This window comes from Delphinapterus leucas, chromosome X (assembly GCF_059928025.1).
Source record: "Delphinapterus leucas isolate spDelLeu-1000000601 "Yukka" chromosome X, BTC_Dleu_Yukka2, whole genome shotgun sequence".
Classification (NCBI taxonomy): domain Eukaryota; kingdom Metazoa; phylum Chordata; class Mammalia; order Artiodactyla; family Monodontidae; genus Delphinapterus; species Delphinapterus leucas.
In genome coordinates, this window is record NC_143150.1 from 119,966,388 (window position 1) to 119,992,448 (window position 26,061).

The following is a 26,061-nucleotide window of genomic DNA, read 5'->3' on the forward strand; positions in this document are numbered from 1 at the left end:
TTAACATCCCTTATACAGATGAGGAAATGAGGTATAGGGAGGGGAAGCAACTGGCCTAAATTTACACAGTTAATAAGTGTGTTCTGGTAACTGGGTGCTTAACCACTAGACCACACACCTCTCAGGGGACAAAGGGTAGCAGCAGAGAGACAGTCATGCCTCATAGTTCTCCTGGGAGGTGAAACAGACAAGTAGGAAAGAGGGGAAACACTGAAACACAAGGAAGTAGAAATTAGGGAAAATTAGGGAGCTGAAAAACTAGTGGAAGAAAACCACAGAGAGTCCAGCAGCTGTGGTTTCTATTTCTTCTTCGGCAATGGTGTCCTGTGTTTTTTGTTTTTCTGTTTTTTTGGGATGTCTTCAGTCACATTTCTTTAATATCAAAGTAATTTAAGATGTAGAATAGAGAGAAGAAGAAACTCACTGGTTTCTAATGGTGATAGGACCTCAACTGTGCTGCTTCTTTCAGTAAACAAGATGAAACATCCTCATGGAAACATGAGCAAATTATGCATCATTTTGCTGAAAACACTGGCTTCAGAGTGACTCTTAACAACAGTGAACACGCCTCCATTTCTGATCTCCTGGCAAAGAGGCTACTCATGGGCTCAGAGCAAGGTTTGATGCATCGTTTTCCATTCCACTCTCACATATCCTACCCCTCTAATAGTCCTAATTCCACTTCTGCATCGCTTTGCCAACAGTAAGGACACCACCTTTCAAAACGAACAGCTTCAACCACACTGCTGGGATGAGAAAGACCTCACTGCAGTCATTTAACAACATCCACTCCTCTTCCCTCACGTGTAACCTCTCTTTTTGATGATTATGATTGACAAGAGTCTTGCTCTTTGGGTTTTGTACTATTGGAATCAATTCCCCAAGCACATTCTCTTGCTTTAATCAAAGGTCTGAAAGTGTGGGAACCCTGCCTTTGAGAAGAGATTGACCCGACCTCCCCTGCCACCACCAACCTCCCGGCTGCAAAGCTGACTTAAGAGGGATGTCTCATTATGTCTACAGCAAAGACAGCCTGGTTGCCAAGCATCCAAAAAATAAAAGAATAGACAGTTAATAACTTTGAGCAGGTGAGAACAAACGATGATGTTTACGGGCTTCTGAAGTATTTTGTTTGAGATGCAGTGACTTCAAATGGTCAGGGGAGCAGAAGTCAGTTAATAATTTTTAAAAATCTTCAATTAAAAAAAAATTGTTGAGTTGAAAACAATCAGACCAGAAAAAGAGTGAGGAGAAGCTTTCGTTACTAGGCAATCCAGAAGCATCACAAACTGTGCTCTGGAAGAAAAGCACTTTTTACCCTTTCTCAGAATCAAGGAGATATAAAAAGCAGGGCTAAAGTTTTTCCTTAGACTTAGCTGCTGCTGGGCCTAACCTGGACCCATTTGCCCCTTAAATTCTCACTCTAAGGTCGGGTCCTTTCAAGAACATGTATAGGCAGGGAATGGGAGTTACAACTAGTATTTGCTGAGGATTCATTCACCATGTGCCAGGCACTATTCTAAACGCTCTCTTCTCTTTGGATTTTCAACCCTATTAGGTAGGTACTAGTATTAGTCCCATTTTAAAGATGAGGAAACCAAGGTCCAGAGAGATTTTATAATTCACCCAAGATTACACAATTAGTCACGGCTAAAGTCAGCTTTCAAATTCAGGCAATCCATGTTCTTAATACCATTCTCATTCCATGGGATTTCTGAATAAGAATTCTTGCTATCTAGAATCAAATATATTCTAGATTTCAACCAGAATCCCCACACCTTCCTAGCTGAGAAAATTGAGACCCCCCCCCAAAATTAACAGACTGTCACAGTAAACTAATGTTGAGTGGGGGTCAGAAACTAGGTCTTCTGGGAGCTTACTGACTTCTCTTCTTCCACCTCCCGTCCACGGTGCTCTCTTAGGAGACACTTCATCAGAGGAACAATGCATATACAGAGATGTGTTTCTCAGATCTTCCTTGTTCAGATACAAGGAATACAGTTAGCTAAGAAATTCCAGTTGATAAATGGCTTCAAGATCCACCTTAACTTTTAAGCTGAGGCCATGCTCTTCTCAGCAGCCCCCAGCCAAAGACCCCAGCATGGCGGGAACACTAAGACCTGGTCATTTCTGCCCAGTGAGGGACTCTTTTAATGGGCAATCTTTGCCCCAGAGCTTCCCACTGGGTTGGTGAAGACTTTTCTGGAGCTGCATCCTGGTCTGAGGCTCTCCCCTTGTATCTTTCCTTCCCCTTGTATCTTTCACAGGTGTTACCTCCCCAGCACATCTCTTCCTCACCTAATGCTGTTTCATTGCCTGCTTTATGGGGAGGACCCACTGGGAACAGGAACCAAGTCGACTTCTTTGATACTTCCAACATTGTAAGTGACAGAAAACAATCAAATTTAGGAGTCAGTGTTCTGAATACTGCCTTTGCTCCTCTCTCTTGTCTTTATTACATGTAAGATCTCTCAGTGCTAAGATACAACATTGTGCTTTCAACAGTCTCTTCCATGAAGGTGATCCTTAATGTAACATTCCCCCTTAAGAAATTCCTATACAATTAAGAATGTAATGAATTTATCCCACAGAAGTGCTTGTTCTTCTCTAGGTAGGCTCTTTTGCTGCCCTATAATTTTTCAAACATGCTGCTTGAAATGCCCTAAATCCCCTTCATTCTCTCCTCCAGAATGTCACTCCTATAAGACCTTCCTGGAGTTCCCCAGGCAGAACTGTCCCACAGCATCATCACCACTACCACCACTACCATACATCATCACTGTTGACATCTATTGAACACTACTCATTACCAGAACTACATCTGAATTACCTATTTCACCCTTACAACCACACAATGAGGTAGGTAATAGTATTGTACCCATTTTACAGATGAGAAGTCAGAGGCACAGAGACGTTAAAGTCACATATCTGGAAAGGAATGGGGCTAGGACTCAAGCTCCAGATATTGAAGGACTATGCTATGAAATAGCAGGCCCTGTTCTTGTCTTTTCCTAGACATCTCTTCTTAAGAAGTGAACAACTTGCAATTAAATCTGATTAATACTTAAGAGGCCTGGCGGGAGAAAGAGAGGGAAAGACTCTCTGCTTCTGCTGCTGATAAAGTTAATTCTGCAGATTTCCCAGGGCCTGCTTGTCTTTTATTCCCTTTATTTTCCTCTCTCCTCAGTCTCTTCTCCTTTCTACTCCTTGATTCCCTGAAATGTGAAATAGAAAACTGGAATTGCTGTTATAAGGGTCTGCAGACTGGGGAGTGGAGGACAAACCTATGTCACTTTTTCTCTGTTTACAGTTTTGGTATAAGAACAACGTGATTTCTTCTTAGTTCTTATTGCTGGGCGCCCATGTATGCATCCCACTGAGATGAGGAGCAAAGAGCATGGGTCGGAGACACGTTAAATTGGTAGTAATAGTGCAACTCTCAATACAACCTCCCCCACATATGAGACATGCGACCTTGGGCAAGATTCGCAACCTCCATGTATTTCTATTTTATCATTTATAAAATAGGAATAATAATCTCTAAGCCACAAGGTAGTTGTGAGCATTAAATGACACATAGCAATGCTCAATAAACACTGGTTCCCTTTTGCGATATCACTGACTAACTTCGTGCTTGATATTCACAGTCAGCTCCAGTATAGTCTTTTGAACCACATTGTATACAATTAACTGATTCCTGTCTTTTATGGGAAGACTTGATTTTTACCCATAAGCACACTGCCTTTATGTGATTATATAATATAAATATATTACATATAATAAAAATACATCATAATCACGATAGTCGTTTTTGGACACACAAATCAAATGATTTGATAAGGAAGCTGATGTGTACATCTGACTGTAAAAAGTAAATCTTATTGGTGAATAGGAGAAATTTTGTTCTAATTTATGATATGATGAAAAGGGATGTTAGAGTTCTAATAAGGCATGGAATGGCAAAAGGATTGTTAATTGAATGTAACCCCTGGGTAATTTATGACTATAAGGGACTAAAATATTAGGAAAAATAGGTTTTTAAACTGCTGTAACATTTATTCACACATCTACTCACTCATCCACGTACTACTTCATCTACCCATCCATCTATTATTCATCCATCCTCCATCCATGCATCCATCTTTCTAACCATCCATTAATTTATTATCCAGCCATTCATCTACCCATGCATCCATCCTTCTATTCACCCATCCATTCCACTAATCCACTCAAGGGAGTAACGCTGCAGTGCATATAAACACATATAAGAAATGGTCCTTAAACAAAAAAAAAAAAAAAAAAAAAAAGAAATGGTCCTTGCCATATGAGAACCTTGCATTTAATAGGGGAGAAAAGAAAATAAGAGAAAATATGAGATAAATGCTCCCGACAGTTGTATGTCTACAGATTTCCAAAGCATGAGAACTCACATCTGACAGAAGAGAAGGACAAACTTCTTCAATGAAAGAGACAGAATTTACTTTGGACTTTGAAGATTCTTAAAGAATTGGTACGATACCATAAACAGAAGAGAGAGTACATTTTTGGGAAAGAGGTTGGTAGAGAGGGCAAATCGGAGCTCTGAGAATGGTGAATATTTTTAGCCAGATGATGGTGATAGAAGGTTAAACCTAAAAGGTACGTTGGGGGGACTTCCCTGGTGTTGCAGTGGTTAAGAATCCGCCTGCCAATGCAAGGGACACGGGTTCGAGCCCTGGTCCGGGAAGATCCCACATGCCGCAGAGCAACTAAGCCCGTGCACCACAACTACTGAGCCTGCACTCTAGAGCCCGTGAGCCACAACTACTGAGCCTGCGTGCCATAACCATCGAAGTCTGTGCGCCTAGAGCCCGTGCTCCACAACAAGAGAAGCCACCGCAATGAGCAGTACGCGCACCACAACGAAGAGTAGCCCCCACTCGCCGCAAGCAGAGAGAGCCGGCGCACGGCAATGAAGACCCAATGCAGCCAAAAGTAAATAAATAAAATAAATAAATTTTTTTTCATTAAAAAAAAATAAAATGTTTAAAAAATAATAATAAAATAAAAAGTATGTTGGGGGGGGAAGATCATGAAAGGTCTGCAATAATGGTCTGGGAAATTTGGTGTTTTCTTTGGTAGGCATGCAAAGACACTGAGATTTTTAAGTAGTAGGCTGATACAAAGTTCTATGTGCCAAATATTTTTAATCAATTTCAATTTTCAATTAGCTATTTAATAGACAAAATATAATAAACCCAAGGTTCCAAAACTTTCTCAGTTTACAACACTCTGTGTCTCTGTAATTTTTTCATGGGACCCCTGGGCCAAAAGGAACACCTAACAACTCCATTTATTAAGTAGTTAAGTCCAAATGACTTATTGAATATTTGTATCCTAACAACTAAGTAGCTATCTGAAAAAAAATAATGCATGGAAATAAAAAATATATATTATAGAATTTCATTCTTGAATGACCACAATTACTTCCCAATGGGATGGGTGTACCTGTTGGACACTGTACAGTTTCTCAAACCTTGCAGTAAAATTGGCCACCACCACCCTCATTTTCTGTTCTACACTGATTTTCACTTGGTATTTTCTTTTTACCACAGCAACTGCTGAACTCCCACCTTCAAAAAGACATCATGCTATCAAAAGTAATGTCACCAGATCTAATGTTGAAACTGTGAACTACATCAAGCAATTAGCTTGCATAGTGTCAAAAAGACATTGCATAGCCCCGGGTTTCTCTCAAAAATTTAAAACATCGGGCTTCCCTGGCGGCGCAGTGGTTGAGAATCTGCCTGCCGATGCAGGGCACGCGGGTTCGAGCCCTGGTCTGGGAGGATCCCACATGCCGCGGAGCAACTAGGCCCGTGAGCCACAACTACTGAGCCTGCGCGTCTGGAGCCTGTGCTCCGCAACAAGAGAGGCCGGGACAGTGAGAGGCCCGCGCACCGCGATGAAGAGTGGCCCCCGCTTGCCGCAACTAGAGAAAGCCCTCGCACAGAAACGAAGACCCAACACAGCCAAGATAAATTAATAAACTCCTATCCCCAACATCTAAAAAAAAAAAAAAAATTATTAAAAAAAAAAAAAATTAAAACATCTTGCTGACCCCACTCCTGGGTATATCCAAAGGAAAGGAAATCAGTATCTCGAAGACACAGCTGCGCTCCCATGTTCATTGCAGCATTATTCACAAGAGTCAAGCCATGGAAACAATATTAATGTCCTTTGATGGATGAATAGATGAAGAAAATGTTTTACACACACACACAAACACACACACACACATATATATATATAATGAAATATTATTCAGCCATAAAACAGAAGGGAACACAACGTCACTTGGGCAACTCAAGGGTTCCCAGTTCTGGGGCACCTGGGACATCAGCACTCTCCCAGAGGGGCTGGTGTAGCAGTGAACAGCACCAATAGCAGATATTCTTGAGGTGTTCAAGGGGAAGAAGATGAGAAGGTCTCTCATGAGCCGCCAGAAAGGGATTTTGCAAAGCCAGTGAAATCTGGACTTTTCTTTTTAATATGAGCAGTTTAGTACCCATGGGCTGGAGAAACTTGGGTTGACACTGAATGAAAACAGTACCACGTTTAACATGCATCGATGTGTCATATGCCTCTGTGGATAATAATTATAGAAATCTATGAATGGCTTTTAATTATGTGGATGGAAAAGAGAAAAATCTAGATCAAATAAATGTAACCACTTGTGCAGTGTAGTAGAATTCTAGTCTCCTAATTGAGGCATTATGTAGCTTTTTGACCTTAACCAAATTTTGTATGGATGATTAAATGACTGGCCCTAATTCTTCATCCCATCCTAAATCCATACCCTTGGCAGGGCCTCATTGTGGGCAGAGAGTATTTCCCTGCCCTTTAACTTTGAGCTTGGCCATGTAACTTACTTTGGCCAATGACATTTGGGTAGAAATAACAGTGTTTCAGTTCCAAATCTAGACCTTAAAATGTCTTGTGCACATCTACTTGCTCTCTTGTGCCTTCACCATTACCATGAGAAAAACCTACGCCAGTTAGCCCACTGGTACAAGGAAGGTGAGAGTCACCTGGAGCAAACCCAAGGACCTAAAATGTGAAACGAAACTACCCTAGGCACAAAAATCTAGATCAGCCAAACCCCAAATCAGCAAATGCCCAGAGGTGCATGCTAAACATATGCTTGTTCTAAGCTTCTAAGAGTCTGCAGTTGTTCGTTATGCAGCAATAGCTGACTGACACATCTTGTTATCTTTCTGGGCCTCAGTTCAGTTTCCTCATCAGTAAATGGAGTAAGTTTACTAAATAACTTCAGATCTCTTCTAGCTTTAACATTTTTATTTCTAAAATGAACTCCATTTCTATGTAGCTGAATATTTTTCTTTATCATTTCTTGTACTTCTAAAGCACACTGATTTCAGAAGTGCTGCTCCTGTGGCTAGATATGTCAGTTCTATATTTAATAACACTCACTGAACAACAGAAAGTCTTTCAACCATAGCTAAAGAGCCACATGAAAAGTGCAGAATTGATCCTCAGAAAAATAGTATACATTTAATTTCTGACTTTCAAAGTAAAAGTTTCAGAAAGAACTCCTTGTTTCTTTACTGACTAAAAGTAAGTATGTCTCCTGGACAGACAGATGTGAGGGGAAGAAGGGTCAGCATCTTCTAGACTCCTGCGAAGCATTTATATTTTGGCTTATGGAATTCTAGCCAAAAGGGTTGAATCAAGGCTTACCTTTGGGGACCAACGATCATTAGCCTCTTCCCTGGTAAGATATCTCTGTACTCGTTTTTTTATAACAACTTCTCGACTATACCACGTAATTTCTGCACATAGCAAAATAACACTATTTAACTTTTTTTCAGTATGGAAAGTTAACTTTCTCCTTTGTTTTTCTTCCTTTTCTTTGCTGCATTAGAAGAATATACAAAAACCTACTCCACCACCAGCACTGCCACTACAGTTGGAATGCATACACAGAGCTGAGCCCGCCAGGCTCATGAAGGCTAACGATTTGGTTCATCCAGCTCTATCAAGAAAGAAAAGGAGAAGAGATGGAGAGAGAAAGAGGTAGGGGTGTGTGTGTGTGTGTGTGTGTGTGTGTGTGTGTGTGTGTGTATAAATAGGGTGTAGGGCTGAACCTTGGAAGGAATAGGGATGGAACAAGATACTGGGTGTGGTAGGCTGAAAAATACCACCTCCCCAAATATATCAGGTCCTAATCTCTGGAACCTTGTAAATATTACCTTATATGGAAACAAGATCAAGGATCTTGAGATGAAGAGATTATCCAGGATTGTCAGGGTGGACACTAAATGCAATCATATGCACAGGGAGGTAGAGGGAGATTTGACAGATGAAAGAAGAGAAGGTAATGTGACCACAGAAGCCGAGATAGCAGTGATACAGCCACAAACCAGGGAAGCCAGCAGCCACCAGAAGCTGTAAGAGACGAGGAATGGACCATCCCTAGAGTCTCACCCTGCTGACACCTTGATTTCAGCCCAGTGATACTGTCAAGATCCTTAGCTCAATCACATCTTCAATGATCCTGTTTCCTTATAAGGTAACACCTCTCTCTCCCCCTCCACCTCTTTCTCTCTCCCTCTCCACCCCCATCCCCACCCCTGCTGATGCCAAACTGGGGAATGAGATAATAGTTTCCTCTCATAGTACATTCCCCAATCTCTAAGAATTACTTTATTCCTCCCCTCCCAATGCTTCACATGGCTTCCCATGTGGAAAAGAAAACAATCATTTTATATATATATATATATATATAGAGAGAGAGAGAGAGAGAGAGAGAGAGAGAGAGAGAGGGAATATATGTATTGTATATATTATAGTTATTTATGAAATCGTATAAGTTTAAGAATATAGGCATATATATTCATCAAGTAGTAGAACTTTCAATGCAAAGATACATTAACGTTTTTCCTTTTTTAAAGAACCATTACCCATGTGCTAGCTTAGAGACACTTAGGGGATCTGGTGTAATGTGACTTTTTCCCATTGTCCCAGTGGCTCTGAACATTGCCCAGAAGCCAGTTCAGTTCTTCATGGTTTGTTCAAGGAAGATTAGAGTTCAGGCTGATCTTCTTTATCTCCCTAATTGTTGGTGAGCGCAAACAGTCCTGAGGCTGTCCCAAATCTAGCAGTCTGCTTAATAATCACTCCTCCCCGGTTTCTAAGGAAGGAGGAGATCAGTCTCTGACAGAAAAAGCTACTGTGTTGTGAATGTATTATCTTAGCCCCTTTTAAGCACTCAAACAAACCTTGGATGCAAAGAAGACTTGTCAAGAGTTATAGAAAAAGCTCTATAAGCTCTAAGTCGTCAATAAAACTACTGAATTCACTTTTTTATTCTTCTTCTGCTTGTCTTTAAAATCCCCAGTTGACTATCTCAGGATTCACAGTGTCACCCAGCTAGGGCTGTTTCTAGTTGTTGGCAGGGAGTTCTCAAATGAAATAGCAATTATTTGGTGTTGTTTTGTGCAAATTCAGCAAGTATATCACACAAAAGGGAAAGCTCTCCCTCGACTCCAGCTCTTCTGGGGAGGGGTGTGTGTGTGTGTTTCTTGGCCAAATTCATTTCTCCTGCTCACTCCCTTTTGGTTGTGCACCTATAATAACTCAATTTTGCTTAATCTGATTATACCTGACTGAAAACGAAAAGCAGTGTTTATATGATATATTGAAGGATTTGTAAGGGGAAAGTGTTTAAAATTTTAACAGACTGTAATAGTTTAAATAGTTTAAATGCAGCGTTTCTTTGCCTTACCACCATTGACATTTTGTGCTGAATAATTGTTGGGGGGAGAATGTCCTTTGCATTCATAGGATGTTTAGCGGCACCCCTGGCTTCTACTCACTAGATGCCAGGAGACCAAAAATGTCTCCAGACATTGCTGAATGTCCCCAGGAAGGGGGGTTGAGAACCACGAGTTTAAACTGTAAATCCATTTTGAGAAGATGCTTGGAAGAGTCTGAGAGAGACTGCATTGAAAATGTATACTAGAGGGCTTCCCTGGTGGCGCAGTGGTTAAGAATCCGCCTGCCAATGCAGGGGACACGTGTTTGAGCCATGGTCCGGGAAGATCCCATATGCCGCGGAGCAACTAAGCCTGTGCGCCACAACTACTGAGCCTGCGTGCCTACAGCCCGTACTCCACAACAAGAGAAGCCGCTGCAATGAGAAGCCCGTGCACCGCAACGAAGAGTAGCCCCCGCTCACCGTGACTTGAGAAAGCCCACACATAGCGACGAAGACCCAACGCAGCCAAAAATAAACAAATAAAATAAATAAATTTATTTTTTAAAAAAGAAAATGGGGCTTCCCTCGTGGCGCAGTGGTTGAGAGTCTGCCTGCCGATGCAGGGGACACAGGTTCGTGCCCCAGTCTGGGAAGATCCCACATTCCACGGTGCGGCTAGGCCCGTGAGCCATGGCCGCTGAGCCTGCGCATCCGGAGCCTGTGCTCCTCAACGGGAGAGGCCACAACAGTGAGAGGCCCGCGTACAGCAAAAAAAAAAAAAAAAAAAAGAATGTATATTAGAAATTGTGGTAGCCAGCCTGTAAGAGGGCTCCCCACGATCCTGCTTCCTGGTATTCACACCCTTGTGTAGTCCTCTCTCACACTTAACAGATCTGACTTGTGTAACCAATAGGATATTGTGGAACTGAGAGAGTGTGATTTTTCAAATTAGGTCATAAGAGACATTGCTTTTCGAGATTTCTTGCTCTGGGAAAACTAGTTGCCGTGTCATGAGAACACTCAGCAACCCAATGGGCAAGGTCCACATGGAAAGAGCCTTGAGTAAGCCACCTTGGAAGTGGATCCTCCAGCCCCTGTGAAGCCATTCCTGGAAGTACATTCCTGGATGACATCTTGACTGCAACCACATGAGAGACCCTGAGCCAGAATCACCCAGCAAACCACTCCTGAATCCCTAATGTATTGAGATTGCTTACTGCTTACTGTTGTTTTAAGCCTCTAAGTTTTAGGGTAATTTGTTACACAGTAATAGATAACTAATAGAATTTAGAACAAATATTACTTTCAAGCAAATAAAACATTTCTCTGTTCAATAGTTTGTTTCCGTTTGTTTTATAAGAGAGGTTTTCTTTGATCTAGTTAAACAAAAATTTAAAGAGTAGGTATTATTGATCACAGCATAACTAACAGAAGAAGGACAGAAGCAGATCGAAAGAATAAAGCTAAAGTTTTGGTGAGGAAAAAACAGAATGCCTACTTTAACTGGCTAAATTTAGGGAGATGCCTAATTCCTGAAGTAATGGGATTAAGCAAATAAATAATTTATTGCATAAAAATATGTCTTTGTAAATGTTGGCTTTTTATTTGTTAATAAATTGGGTTCCACTTAGAATGTTACTATAGGTCATTAAAACACTAATATTTGTTTCAAAAATTAAAATAACTGTAGTTTATTTTGTGAGATTATGCTATCTGGGTTGTGTATCAGTTAGCTATTGTCACACTAACGCTGCATAACAACACCCCTCAAAAACCCAGTGATGTACAGTAACAAATATTTACTTCTTACTCATGCATCCTGGGGTCAGTTAGATTTTGGCTGGGCTTGGCTCTAGGCTATGGGTTCAGTTCATCTCTGCTCCATACATCTCTCATCATTAGACCAGCAGCTTACTCGAGGTATGCTCTTCTCATGGTGATGACAGAAATGTAAGAGTGTAGAGCAGAAACACCTGATATCTCTTTAAGGCCTAGACTATGGCGGTCACTTCTGCCCACAACCCATTGGCCATAGCAAGTCACATGGCCAAGTCTAACATCAATGTGGAAGGGAAATACACTTCTCCCATGGAGTTTTGGGGAAGTAGGGTGGGAAGGAATGAATATATCATGAACAACAGTCTAATCTACAGGTTGATTTCTTCTTTTTGTCTGTTTCTATACAGTTATCATTCTTATACTGCTGTAGACAAATAGAAACTTATGTTTCACAATTTGCAACATGACTTACGCTTCACAATTTACAAAGCTGATTACATGTATTACAAGGCTTCACTTTCTATCATTTTTTTGACAGGTACAATACTTTTTTCCTTTGGTTAGTCAGGCTGTTATATTAAAACATTATGGGGGAAGGTGAGGCTTATCCCATGGAGGGGATGTCAGTTGGGAATGCATTCAACAGTAAATAACGTGAAACTCAACTTACGGTTGCTGAAACAAATAGGAGCTCATTTTTCTCATGTGATGAGCAGTTCAAAGGCAGGCAATCTGAGACAGATGATATCATCAAAGACCCAGTTCTTTATCTCTTTCTGCTCCATGATTGTTAGTGCACAGGCTTTTGTCTTTGTGGTTGTAAGATGGCTGGTGTAGCTTCATATGTCGAGTCTACATTCCTGGCAGGGAGAAAGGAGAGAGGACCATGGTAGCTGACAGTCTCTTCTTATGTTCAGAAAGCAAAACTTTCCCAGAGCCACCCTAAGTAGATATCCACTTATATCTCATTAGAAAATAAGGTTTCAAGCTCTATATCCTTTATAACAAAAGAAGGCAAGGGTGAAAGCTATTGGAAAGGGTTGTCGAGGCAATCGACGATATCTACCACATAAGGGACATGTGATCCCTGTACTCAACCACCCCTACCTCTAAGCAATCTTTACCTTCAGGTACCCACTTGTAATAATTACAAAATACACATCCCATGGATACCCCTAACTAAACAATAACCTTGTCCCTGGGCCTCTGTTCCACTTAGGAACTTGCCCATCTGAGCGTTTCATCAGGTGACATAGAAATTAATCCTGAGTTTTCTGTATTGATTTAGAAGTTTTGATATTCTCAAGCAATGTTATAACTTTTACTGATTTGAAAAATACCAGGCAAAGCTATTATTTTAAGATTGGTCCTTGGGAAAGTTAGTTAACTGCTCTGTGCTTATTAAAAAAAAACAAACCTATCTTGCAGGGTTGCTATAAAGATAAAAACCATATCTGAAAAGGGTTTCACACTTTGCCTGGTATTTAGAAGGTGAATTTTGTTACTTGCAGCCAAATGCATTCCTAATTGGCGTACTCACTATGCTTTCAGCCTCTCCATGTATCACAATGTTTCAGTGTAATACTCTGAGGAACCAAAGGGGTAAAAGGTACTTATCAGAAAAGGAATACACAGTGAAGTCTTATAATCTGCAGCTGATATTATTATCATTATTGTTCTAGGATATGTCAACTCATTCTGATTGGACAGTTCATCCTCCCTTAAATATTTGGTAGCTTTGCAAACAGTTTCAGAGCATGATAAGGCTACCAATAATATGTCCAGAACCTGTACCTAGTATTGCTTTAGCAGGCTTCTAAGTCTGCATCATCATTATGTATCTGGCTTCTAGAATGGTCACATGGTAAGAGGATGGGTGGGTAGGACTTTTTAAAATATGAAGGGGAAATGCAGGGTAATACACAAATATCTTTCCTGAAACATAATCTCTAGGCCAGGTAGAAACTGTCTTCCTCCTTCCCTTCCTGTCCCCTCATCACCAAAGCTCCTCTCTGCTTCTCCTTAGAGTGGAGGTGGAGCAATGGGAGAGAGTAAGACAACTTCTGCCTGTGCCACACTTTTCTAGAGATAAAAGCATTTGCTTTTTTTCTTTCTTTCTTATTCTTCAAATTCATTGGTCACAACACTTACACATATGTTATTTTCTACTCACTGCTCTAATTGAGATTCAGATACAACCATTAAGCTAAAAGTTAACTAGATCAAGAACCAATTAGACTAGTCAGTCATTAACTGCACATGACATTAACCCAGAGGAATAGACACATGACCTGTTACAAACTCATTGGTAGGTTGAGTGTTCATGTTGAATTTCCCTCAACTTCACACACTAGAAGTAATCGTAGGTTCTTTCCCTTTCTTATCAAAGATTAACCCCAGTAATTTGGGGGTGAAGAGGAAACAACCATCAAAATTTTAAAAAGGAAGTATTTCTTCCTATTGTTAATACCTAGTGATTACTTTGAACGTGAGAGGCCTTAACTTTAATAATAGTCCTTAAGTCAAGATGTCATTTAAAATTTTTCATTCTGCACATACTTCCATATTTAGATTAATTTTCACAATCCCAGTAAGTAGGAGGGTGGATACATGTTTTGCTCTCTTGCCAACTGATAGGTATGAATAAAGTGGTGATGGTGCTGGTGGTGGGGTCTTCTAAGTGTTATTAGCATCTAAACAAGAGAGAGGACAATCCTGACACTTCAGCAAGGTTTACCCAGACCCTGGATTTGCTTAAATCATCATAAAAGATCAGGACTTGAAGGTGCCTTAACAATCACACCCTCACTACACAGGTGGCTGTTTGTTTGGTGCTTGTGTGTATGTGTATCATAGAGCAGAGACCCCTTGATGTGTGTGTAACAACTACACCAACAGGTCCAGTGCAGTAAGGATTCCTATATAGAGGAGATTTGCCTAAATCAGTCCTAAAAAGTCGACATACACACTGTGTCCCATTTCCTAAGCAGGGATGTGTCCCAATGCCAATTACCCTAGAAAAGGTAAGACATTGCCTTAATGCCACGCTAATGTTTGATATAAAATTCTTCCTTGAGAGCAATGTTTGGTAGAGGAGGTCAAGGGAGCATGACAATGCTGGGTGCATGAAGTGAAATGGGAAATGAAAAGAGGAAGGAAAGGGGCAAAGACAGGGAGGGGAGACTTGAGGAAGATGAAGCCAAAGAAGCCAGGTTACCACCCTGCCTGGGTGCTCCTGAATGCTAATGAAGCCTAAATATCCTTGAGATAAAACCAATGGTTCTCAAAGTGTGGTCTCCAGACCAGCAATATCAGCATCACTGAAGAACTTGTCTGGGCCCCACTCCAGACCTAGTGAATCAGAAACAACCCCTTCAGGTGATACTGATGTACACTGAAGTCTGAGAACCACCATGCACTAAATGTTATCACTGAAGTCCACCTGGGCATGAATGAGTTCCCATTAGACATTGAGCATCTCAAGGGCAGTGACTAGGGATCACCAATGCATCTCCAGCACTGGAGCAGGCTGGCATGGAGCCACTTAGTATATATTGCTTGAATCAATAAACTATTCTTGAGAACAGGTTAAGTCTTTTTCATTACGGTAAAATTTAGTATAATAATTCCAAGTTGGAGAGAATATAGGAGAAGGAGTGAAAGTGGGGTGTATGAGAAGAATACCAATTTCACAGTTTGGGGCAGCATTGTCTCTTCCTGTTTATTAAAAAAATACTCAGAAATATCACTTTAAAAGTAGGTTCCAAGTACTATAGAAATAATTTTACTATCCTCTCTCCTTTTTGTTTTCCACTTGGGCAACAGGTTAAAATAGCAATCCATATGATTTTTAACCTGTTGCGCAGTTGTGCACCAACATTTCAGATTCTATACCCTTTGCGTAGGAGGATATTCTGTTCACAGAAAATATTAATTTACCTGGAAAACAATAATTCTGCTTGAGGGCGTTTTGAAATAAATATCTTCCCATTAAAGCATTTGCTTTAAATAGTTTCCTTGAGGTTGTCATATGAACAGTTCAAAAAAAAAAAAAAGAAGCAAATAAAAGTATCCTTGGTAGGTTATATTTTAGAGTTTTGTGACAACCTGGTAAAGTCTGCCTGACCACTGTCGAGGTCACTGGCCAGGGCAGATGTTCTCAACCAGGGTGATTATGCCTGCCAGGGGACATTTGGCAATGTCTGGAGGCAGTTTTAATGTCACAGCTGGGAAGGAAGCTGCTACTGGCCTTGAGTGGGATGCCGCTAAGCATCCTTCAATGCGCAGGACACAGCCCGGCGAACAATGAAGAGTTATCCAGTGCCAAAGGTCAATAGTGCCACAGTGGAGAAATACTGGTCAGAGTCAAGAAACCCTGCTCTCTACAGTAGAGGAACCATATCATTTATCATACTAACCAGGACACTCTTGAGATCAAAAGGGGATGCTATTAGTAGCTATGCCAAGACAATAGGCATAAACAAGGACAGTCCCAGGGAAAGCCCGCGTTTCCACACCTAAAGGCTATGTGAACCCAGGCGAACAGCATCCTCATCTGTAAAGTGAGGTGGAAAGATTATCCCCAGGTCCCTTCCTGGTCCAGCGTTTTAGTTCTAGGGATGTAAACCTTTAGTGTCTCAAGCACACATTATTCTTTCTGTGTCACCTCTGTCAGTCCATGAACTCTTCCAGAGTAGGCCTCTATCCTATCCATTTTTCTGTCCCCTTTACTCTCTTAACACAAGCCCTGCAGAAACAATGTTTGCTGGACCTTATTATTTCCAGCAGATTTACAACTTCCCACACCAGTAAATGTTAACACGAAAGATTTTAATAACAAACATATTTTGGTCATACTTCTCCATGAGGAATGCAGATGGGGCTTGACTTTAGCTTCTTGAGTTACTACCATGGCCACATAATTTGCCTTCTAACTTAGGACATTTTGAAAGCAAAAGGGTGTGCTGTTAATAACTACACAGGATAATAGGCATGAACTGGGGGGCAGGATTGCCCGAGCCAGGTTAAACGCCATTAGGATTCAAATTGCCACTAAACAGATGTGTGAGGCTGGCAGACATATCATGCCCACCCCATATAACTGCTGACCCCAATTACATGGCCTCTTTGAAGATAAAACACAGCTAGTTCCTTTCATCCACCTTGGATAGTATTTGAGTCTTTCCTTCATTCTTGCCCAAAGCTCATCTTTCCGCACACGTATTCCACATTAAACTTGCTGACCTTTTAAAGCAAATGGAAAAAGTCCAGGAACCCAGCTCACATTAATTCCACTGAGTTTTACCCCATTCCTCGGCTTATACATTTGGACAGCACATCATTTAGAGAATGCTGAGGCCCTTCTCGATTCACTTTAGTGGGTGAGGAAATGGAAGGCTCTGAGCTTGTGTTCTCCCTCCTTCTGATGAAAATGGCAAAAGCATTTAACTCAGGGCTGGGAGGTTGTAAGGTGAAAACAGGCTCTTTCCATTTATATGCATTTACTTACTGATCTGTTTCCCTCTTCCAAAGTGTCACTGTGGGTATGATTTACCTCTCTATTCCAAGATCCTGCACAAAGTGAGCGTTTAATACATGTTTATTAAATGAATGGATGGATGGATGAACCACAAAGAAATTCCACTTGTCCCCAGTATGGATAGAAATCGATGACCCTATGCTGCACTCATAACAGTCTTAGGAGTAAAGAATACTTTAGCTGGAAAGTCCTTTTCTCTCCTTCCTGCCCCAGTCCTTACCTCCTTCACCAAATTGTTGACCCTTGCACAAGCCATGTAGCATTGTTTCAGGCAGAGAAATCAACTTGATGAAAGCCCATAGCCAATGGGAACCAAAATATATAAAGGAAATGTAAATAGAACTATCATACGATCCAGTAGTTCCACTTCTGGGTTATTTATCTGAAGAAAACCAAAACACTAACTCAAAAAGATATCTGCACCTCTGTGTTCATTGCAGCATTATTTACAATAATCAAGATGTGGAAGCAATCTAAGTGTCCATTGATGGATGAATGGATAAAGATGTGGTATATAAACACAATGGAAAATTATTCAGCCATATAAAAGGGAAACCTTGCCGTTTTCCACCACAGATGGGCCTTGAGGGCATTATGCTAAGTGAAATAGGTCAGACAGAGAAGGACAAAAAACGGTATGATCTCACTTAAAAGTAGAATCTAAAAAAACCAAACCCATAGATACAGAGAACAGATTGGTGGTTGCCAAAGGTGGAGGTGGGCAAAATAGGTGAAGGGGGTCAATATGTATGTACAAACTTCCAGTTATAATATAAATAAGCCCTGGGGATGTAATGTACAGCACAGTGACTATAGTTAATAATACTGTATTGTATATTTGAAAGTTGCTAAAAGAATAGATCTTAAAAATTCTCACCACAAGAAAAAAATTCTGTCAACTATGGATGGTGATGGATGTTAACTAGACTTATTGTGGTGATCATTTCAAATATATACAAGTAACAAATCATTATATTGTACACCTGAAACTAATATAATGTTCTATGTCAATTAAACCTCAAAATTAAAAAAAAAAAAAAGAAAGGAGAGGCCATACTCCCCCATCCAGGATAATAATGAACTGATCTCTATAGAGGGTTTCTCAGCTGTAAACTACCATGATCACAACAATTATCATCATTAAAATTATTTCAGTCGGGCTTCCCTGGTGGCGCAGTGGTTGAGAGTCCGCCTGCCGATGCAGGGGACACGGGTTCATGCCCCGGTCTGGGAAGATCCCACATGCCACGGAGCGGCTGGGCCCGTGAGCCATGGCCGCTGAGCCTGCGCGTCCGGAGCCTGTGCTCTGCAACCGGAGAGGCCACAACAGTGAGAGGCCCGCGTACCGCAAAAAAAAAAAAAAAAAAAAAAATTATTTCAGTCTATTGGCATCAGGTAACCCTTTTAGAACGCTATTTTCTGAGCAGAGGAAATGAAGCTGGAAGGCTGGATAGTTCTGTGCACTGGTCCTGATGAAGTCTTCTCTGCAGCCCTGGGCCTTTTGTGCACAGCCTCTCACAATGCATCACTGTCCTTGCACCTTCATTCCCCAGATGGAGATTGAGAATTTTGTATATTCTGGGTACTGTATTAAGTGCAAGGATTAAAAAGTGACTAAGTAGTCAGGACCCCTACCCTTCACAAGTCATGATATTCAAAATTTAACTACCATGTTGCTTAAAAGAAGTCTGAAAACCATGTAACTTCCTCACCCATTTTTAAGTTGACATCTCACATTTTTCATCATAAATTTAAATATTTATAAAGGTTAGAATTACCAAAGCATTATAAATATGGACATTTTAAATTAAAGCAGATATGTCAGTTATTTAAATATATCCAACATCCATCAACAGATGAATGGATAAAGAAGATGTGGCACATATATACAATGGAATATTACTCAGCCATAAAAAGGAACGAAACTGAGTTATTTGTAGTGAGGTGGATGGACCTAGAGACTGTCATACAGAGTGAAGTAAGTCAGAAAGAGAAAAATAAATACCATATGCTAACACATATATGTATGGAATCTAAAAAAAAAATGGTCATGAAGAACCTAGGGGCAAGATGGGAATAAACATGCACACCTACTAGAGAATGGACTTGAGGATACGGGGAGGGGGAAGGGTAAGCTGGGACGAAGTGAGAGAGTGGCATGGACATATATACACTACCAAACGTAAGGTAGATAGCTAGTGGGAAGCAGCCACATAGCACGGGGAGATCAGCTCAGTGCTCTGTGACCACCTAGAGGGGTGGGATAGGGAGGGTGGGAGGGAGGGAGATGCAAGAGGGAAGAGATATGGGGATATATGTATATGTATAGCTGATTCACTTTGTTATAAAGCAGAAACTAACACACCATTGTAAAGCCATTATACTCCAATAAAGATGTTAAAAAATAAATATATCCAACAGAATCTAAATACCATTTGATACCTATCATCATTCTTTTTTATAATATACAAAGAAATTTTACAGTATTTCTTTTCCTTCTTAATCTCATATTTCCATTCCATTTCTTCCACGGAATCTTATCCTAGTGAAATTTATTTTTATGTTGGAAAGACCTTGGTCATCCTATAACACACACACACACACACACACACGTACTTTTTTCCATGTGACCATCCAGTTCCACTTTCTTACCAAAGTATAGCTCAGCCATGGCACTGTTAGGTTCAAATAGTAGAGCCATTACACAGCTCTACTATGTAATAGTTGTGTCTTTGGGTAAGTTATTTAACCTCTATGAACTTCACTTTTCTCTTCCTTAATACTGGGAAATTAATGTCTATTTTGTAAGGTTGTTGCAAAAATTAAAAGAATATATGAAAATACTTAGTCCAGTGCCCGGCGTACTGTAACCATTTAGTAAATGATGGCACATTATTAATCTACCACGCAAAATACTTCTTTACTCACAAGAGAGCTGCCCTACAACAAAAGCAAAAATAAACAAATAGGACCTAGTCAAACTAAAAAACTTTGGCACAGTAAAAAAAAAAGGAAACCATCAACAAAATAGAAAGGCAACCTACTGAATGGGAGAAGATATTTGCAAATAATATGTCAGATAAGGGGTTAATATCCAAAATATATAAAGAACTCATAGAACTCAATATCAAGAAACCAAACAACCAGATTAATACTGGGCAGAGGGGGACTTCCCTGGTGGTGCAGTGGTTAAGAATCCACCTGCCAATGCAGGGGACATGGGTTCGAGCCCTTGTCTGGGAAGATCCCACATGCCTCGGAGCAACTAAGCCCTTGAGCCACGACTACTGAGCCTGCGCTCTAGAGCCCGTGAGCTACAACTACTAAGCCCATGTGCCACAACTACTGAAGCCCACAAGCCTAAAGCCCATGCCCCACAACAAGAGAAGCCACCGCAATGAGACGCCTGCACACCACACGAAGAGTAGCCCCCGCTCACTGCAACTAGAGAAAGCCTGCACTCAGCAACGAAGACCCAACACAGCCAAAAATAAGTAAATAAATAAATTTATTTAAAAAAAAAAAAAAAGACAAAAAACTGGGCAGAGGACCTGAAGAGGCATTTTTCCAAAGAAGACACACAGAAGGCCAGCACAAGAAAAAACGCTCAATAACAACATCCCTAATAATCAAAAAAATGCAAATCAAAACCACAATGAGATCTCACCTAAAACCTGTCAGAATGGCTATCGTAAAAGATACAAGAAATAACAAGTGTTGGTGAGGATGTGGATAAAAGGGAACCCTTGTGTGCTATGTGTTTTCACTAATATGTGGAATCTAAAAAACAAAACAAACAGACAAATATAACAAAACAGAAACAGGCTCACAGACACAGAGAAGAAACTAGTGATTACCACAGGGAAGATGGGTGGGAGAGGGGCAAAAAGGTGAAGGAGATTAAGAGGTACCAACTGCCACCCTATAAAATAAATAAATCATAGGGATGTAATGTACAGCACAGGGAATATAGTCAATATTTTAAAGCAACTTTGCATGGTTTGTAATCTATAAAAATACTGAACCACTATGATCACTATGTTGTACACCTGAAACTATGTTGTAAGTCAACAATACTTCAATAAATTAAGAAAAAAAGAAAAAAGAGAGCCACCTTACCCAACATTTTCTTCCATATATACTAGATCCATGATATTTTGTCCAACCCTGCTTTTTCATTCCTAGAGCCCCTAACACCAACCACCATTTTTCCAGGGATTCCTTTTCCAAAAGTACCTCAAAATTTGATGGATGAGCAAATTACTACTTTCCTCCTGATAAGAGGACAAACTGTCCTGTCCTGACAGGACAACTGTCAAAGTTCTTAATATAAAAACACCAGAAAGGAGAGCTCTCTGGCCATATAAGGAGCTATGAGGAAATGACAAACTAACAAGCATGTTTCTCCAGCCATGATTATTTGTAAATCACATGACTTATGCTAATCCTTAATCAAAAGTCAAGTCCAATGTGATCAATGCATGCTGTTTTCCGGTTTTTCCTATTAGCTTAGGCTAACTTTCAAATGAACCTTTGCTAGTAACAGTGATCATCTCTATGGTTTCCTTAGGAACACACCCAAGGGAAATGAACACCTATGATGAAAAGAAAAACAGAGTGGCCAGATTGTGGTGCACTTGGAACTCTCAATACATGGCTGCTGGCAGCGTCAAATGGTACAATTACTTTGGAAAACTTTTTGGCAGCTCCTTGTAAAGTGAAAATCCAACTATCCTATGATCAAGCAGTTCCATTCCTAGGTATTTACTCTAAAGGAACAAAACCATATGTCCACTGAAAGATCTGTACAAGAATATTTATTCTGCGTTATTCGAAGTAGCCAACAACTCAAACGTCCATCAACAGGAGACTGAATAAACAAATTGTGGTATATGCACATGATGGAGTACAACTCAGCAATAAAACAGGATGAACCACTGATACACACAACATGGATGAATCTCAAAAACATTATGTTATGTGAAACAAGCCAGATATAAATGAGTGCATAGTATATGGTTCCCTTTGTATGAAGTTCTAGAATCTGTGTTAATAGAAATCAGAATGGTGATTACCTACGGAGAGGGTACATTGGCTGTAGAGGAGTACAAAGAACTTCATGGGGTAATGGAAGTATTCTATGTCTTTAATCGGGAGGGAGTAACATGGGTGTATATCTTTAACAAAACTCATCAACACTATCAAACACTTAATATTTGTACGTTTCATTAGAGGTAAATTATACTTTAAAAAAATTGAGAAAAAGAAAATAAAGCAGCATCCAAACTTACAGTTGTAAGGGATCTTCAAGATCATTTCACCTTTATCTCCTCTATTTCAATGCCGGAAAATTCCATACAACAGCCCAAGTGGATGACTGCTAAGCTTCGACTAGAGGAAACACAAAATCATAGACCGGGTCTGCTCCATCTTCAGGCGCCCCCAGCTGGATCACACTGCTGGCTCATGTTGGGCTGGCAGTTAAGTAAACTCCTTGCCCCAACCAGCTAGGACTTCTCACCTGAATTCTTGTCAGCCCTCAACGCTCTCATCCAGTTGTTCATCTTACCACAGTTAACATTTACACTAAGCACCAACACTTCCTCCAGCATCTTTAGAATTCCTCCACTATATGCCACCCATGGCCCCTGGAGTTGTCATTATAAGTAGATTGTCTTAGACAACTTTAGGAAATTTGGGGTGAAATCACGCAGAGACCCTGGAAAGATTAGTCTCATATAAACATATTCTATGAAGAACACACCAGTAAAGAACTTCATTACAAGACAAGAGACACACATCAGAAGGAGAAAGCAGGCAGAGGATCTTGGCTGCCTACGTGACTCGTATAGGAAGCCTTATAATTAGGCTGTCATACTTGATGAAACCAGGGACGGGAACACAGCTCAAATCATGACTGACGTGGATGTTTCTTTCCTGTCTCATGGAATGTTACGGCGTTAGGTTACACCCAGACTGCCACTGTAGGAATGAAGGGAGAGCCGTGACCTCCTCCCCATGACTGGACTTAAAGGTGCAGAAAAAGTCAAATAATCCAATGCAGTACGCTGAGGGAGCATTGTTGTCCACAAGTGAAAAAAATACAAATATACTCCTGGGAAATAATGCAATTTAATCAATCCTCTCCTTCAGAAATAGGAAATATTTAACTTTTCTGATTTTCATTTTTTTGTTTTGCTTTCCAATAAAATAGGAAAAAAAACTTTATTGGATACACACAAATTAATATTAAAATCCTATTAATTTCTCACTACGGTGCTACTGGGTAAGAAGGAGAAAGAGAGGAAATGGTTAGAGATACCCGAAATGTGAGCCAGGTATAAATGGGAAACATTTGCACATTTACATGTTCCCTACCTTCAAAATAATAATAGCTCCCACTAATTGAATGCTTACTGTTTGCCAGCCACTATGCCGAGCACCTCAGAAGGACTCTGTTTGGTAAGTCCTATTATTGTCCCCACTTCACACGTGAGGAAACAGAGGCTTAGCGAGGTTAAATAATTGGAGTATATCTAAGGAATAGTAGGGCTGGGATTTGAACCTAGACAGTATACACAGCAAGCCTGAACTTTCCACCACCAAATTATACTGGTCCTAGGCCCCAAACTCCAACATATCTCAATTATGGGGAACACTAATGTTTCTTCCAAAGGCTTGCCAGGAAAGATACGACCGAAAACTGTCAAATCTCTCAAAGCAAAAGAAAGTAGTATCTCAAAGTAAGTTTTTGGCCTTTACGTATGCCTGTGGATACATGGCAAACAATGAAAGGAATAAAGAGAATTGCTGAAAATTACCAGTTGTACTGAAAGCAAAATAAAACAGCTACAGCATTTTTATCTTAATCCATTTTCCTGGGTTTCTTTTAGGTTAGAGGAATTGTCAAGTAATAGTTTATTTTAAATTCAAAACTGACACAGACTTTAAAGTTAAATGAACCCAAACTAAGGGTTGGTGGGGAGGGGCGGGCATCTGGCTGGCAAATCACTCAGTTCAGCTCTTTGTCATGTAATATCTCAGTCTTAGTACATCTTTCTGATGATCACATTTGCATCATTCAGAACAGCACTGTCTGGACCTACTCTCTATCATTAGTGACTAGGTGCTCCGGCTATTTACCTCTAATTCTTCCAAACTTGCTAAAAGAAGAAAAAGACTTTCATATTAAGTTTTATTTTTAAAATTCTTTCTCAAAGGCCTCACTACTTCTCCATAAAAATTTCAACTTTCAAATGAGGGTTTATCAAAGTATAATATTTTAAAAGTTAAAAACGTGACTCTCATATAAAGTGAGCACGTATCACAGACTTATTTCTCTCATTAATCAGAAAATAAAGCTGGTTCAAAGGATAATGTGAGAGACGGAGTATACACAGGAACTGAAAGAAGGAATGCAGGAATAAGATTATGAAACTTGATATAAAAGTATTGTGTCCTACAGAGCAACAAAAATGTAAACTTTGGGGTTATCTATTTTACTGGACAGAAATTATTTACATCTCAATCAGACCCCCCAAAAAAGTTTGAAGTTATCATATAACCTCTCAGAGGCTGAGCTCTAATCAAGAGCAAATAGTAAATCAAACAAAGGTATGTTTCCCTCTAGAGTTAAATAATCCTTGGATGGGCCTGTGAGGAGAAGCTCCTGTATGTCACTGAAAGGACACACAGTCATCCTTTTGCCTTATTTCCAAGTTTTAGATAATTTTTCTGAACAAATTTTGTATCTAAAAAGTATTTGATTGGCAATAGGCAATGGAATTTCAGTTTCACAGTCTTCAAAATTCCCATGAGCAAAAGTATTCTTTGTAGAACCTACTGTGATTTATGATTCTGGACTTCCGGACTAATCCCTGGCAATCAATTTATTCTAGATGGTAAATGTACTCCAATCTTGTGACTCCATCATCAAATTTGCTACTAGAACCAAATCCCAGTCTACTTCTAAGCTCCCTCCCCTCTCTTCCCTGGCACTGATTCTAAAGACTGAAGGACACTGAAAAACTATAGTCAAGAGTCTTCAGGGGAAGGACACAATCTATTTTTGAGTCAATCTGCTTTAAGTTCCTCTGGGTTCACTGTTGATGTCTTGTCATGTGTTCTTTCTGGAAGGACAACTGAAATTGGGGGCTCTGGAAGGTTGTACAATCGGTTCCTGCTTACACAGTGCCTCCTCTCAATTCACCTTCATCCCTAAGCAGGCTTGTGTGGATCAGAAATGCTTCAGGGAGAGCATGTGTAGGAGCTGGAAGCATGGAAAGAAGAACTGAGGGCATTCCACGCAGGAATATTAAGGTGAGCAAAGGCATAGGGTGAGAACAAGAATGCAGTGACTGTGGCTTGACTAGAACCAAGGATTGGGGATGTGAGAAATAAGAGTGACAAGCAGGGGGTGTGGGTTATAGGACATAAGTAGAAGGTAATATTTGTTGAGTACCTACTGTGTGTCAGGCATTTTTGAGACTCATTTTGCAATGCCAATTTCAAATATTATTACTTATTCCCCAACTCAACATGGTAGAGGGAGACCTTTCACAATTAAAATATAGAAGCAGAGTAGTCTTTCTCCTAAGATCATATGTCTTCCATTTCCCTTATCAATAAACCACCATCAGATGCCAACTTTTTCTAGAAAATTTGGTCTGAGTGTGGCCTCAGCTGAAAACTAAACATGACCTATTCTCTGATGCTTGGATCTTATGTAACAAATCGTGCCTAAAATTGATATAGCCATCACAATAATCACTATCCCAGCTAATGTTTACTGAGCAATTATTATGTGCCAGGATTGTCCCCTGCAATCCCCATGACAACCCTACAGAGTAAGCACTACAATCAATTTCCAATTTGTAGAAAAGGAGTCTGTAAAATGAAGACATAAGCAATAAAGGCAAGGTCCCAGAGTCAGTTAGTGGTGGCACTAGGATTTGAATCCAGGCCTCTGACTCCACACTGAAGA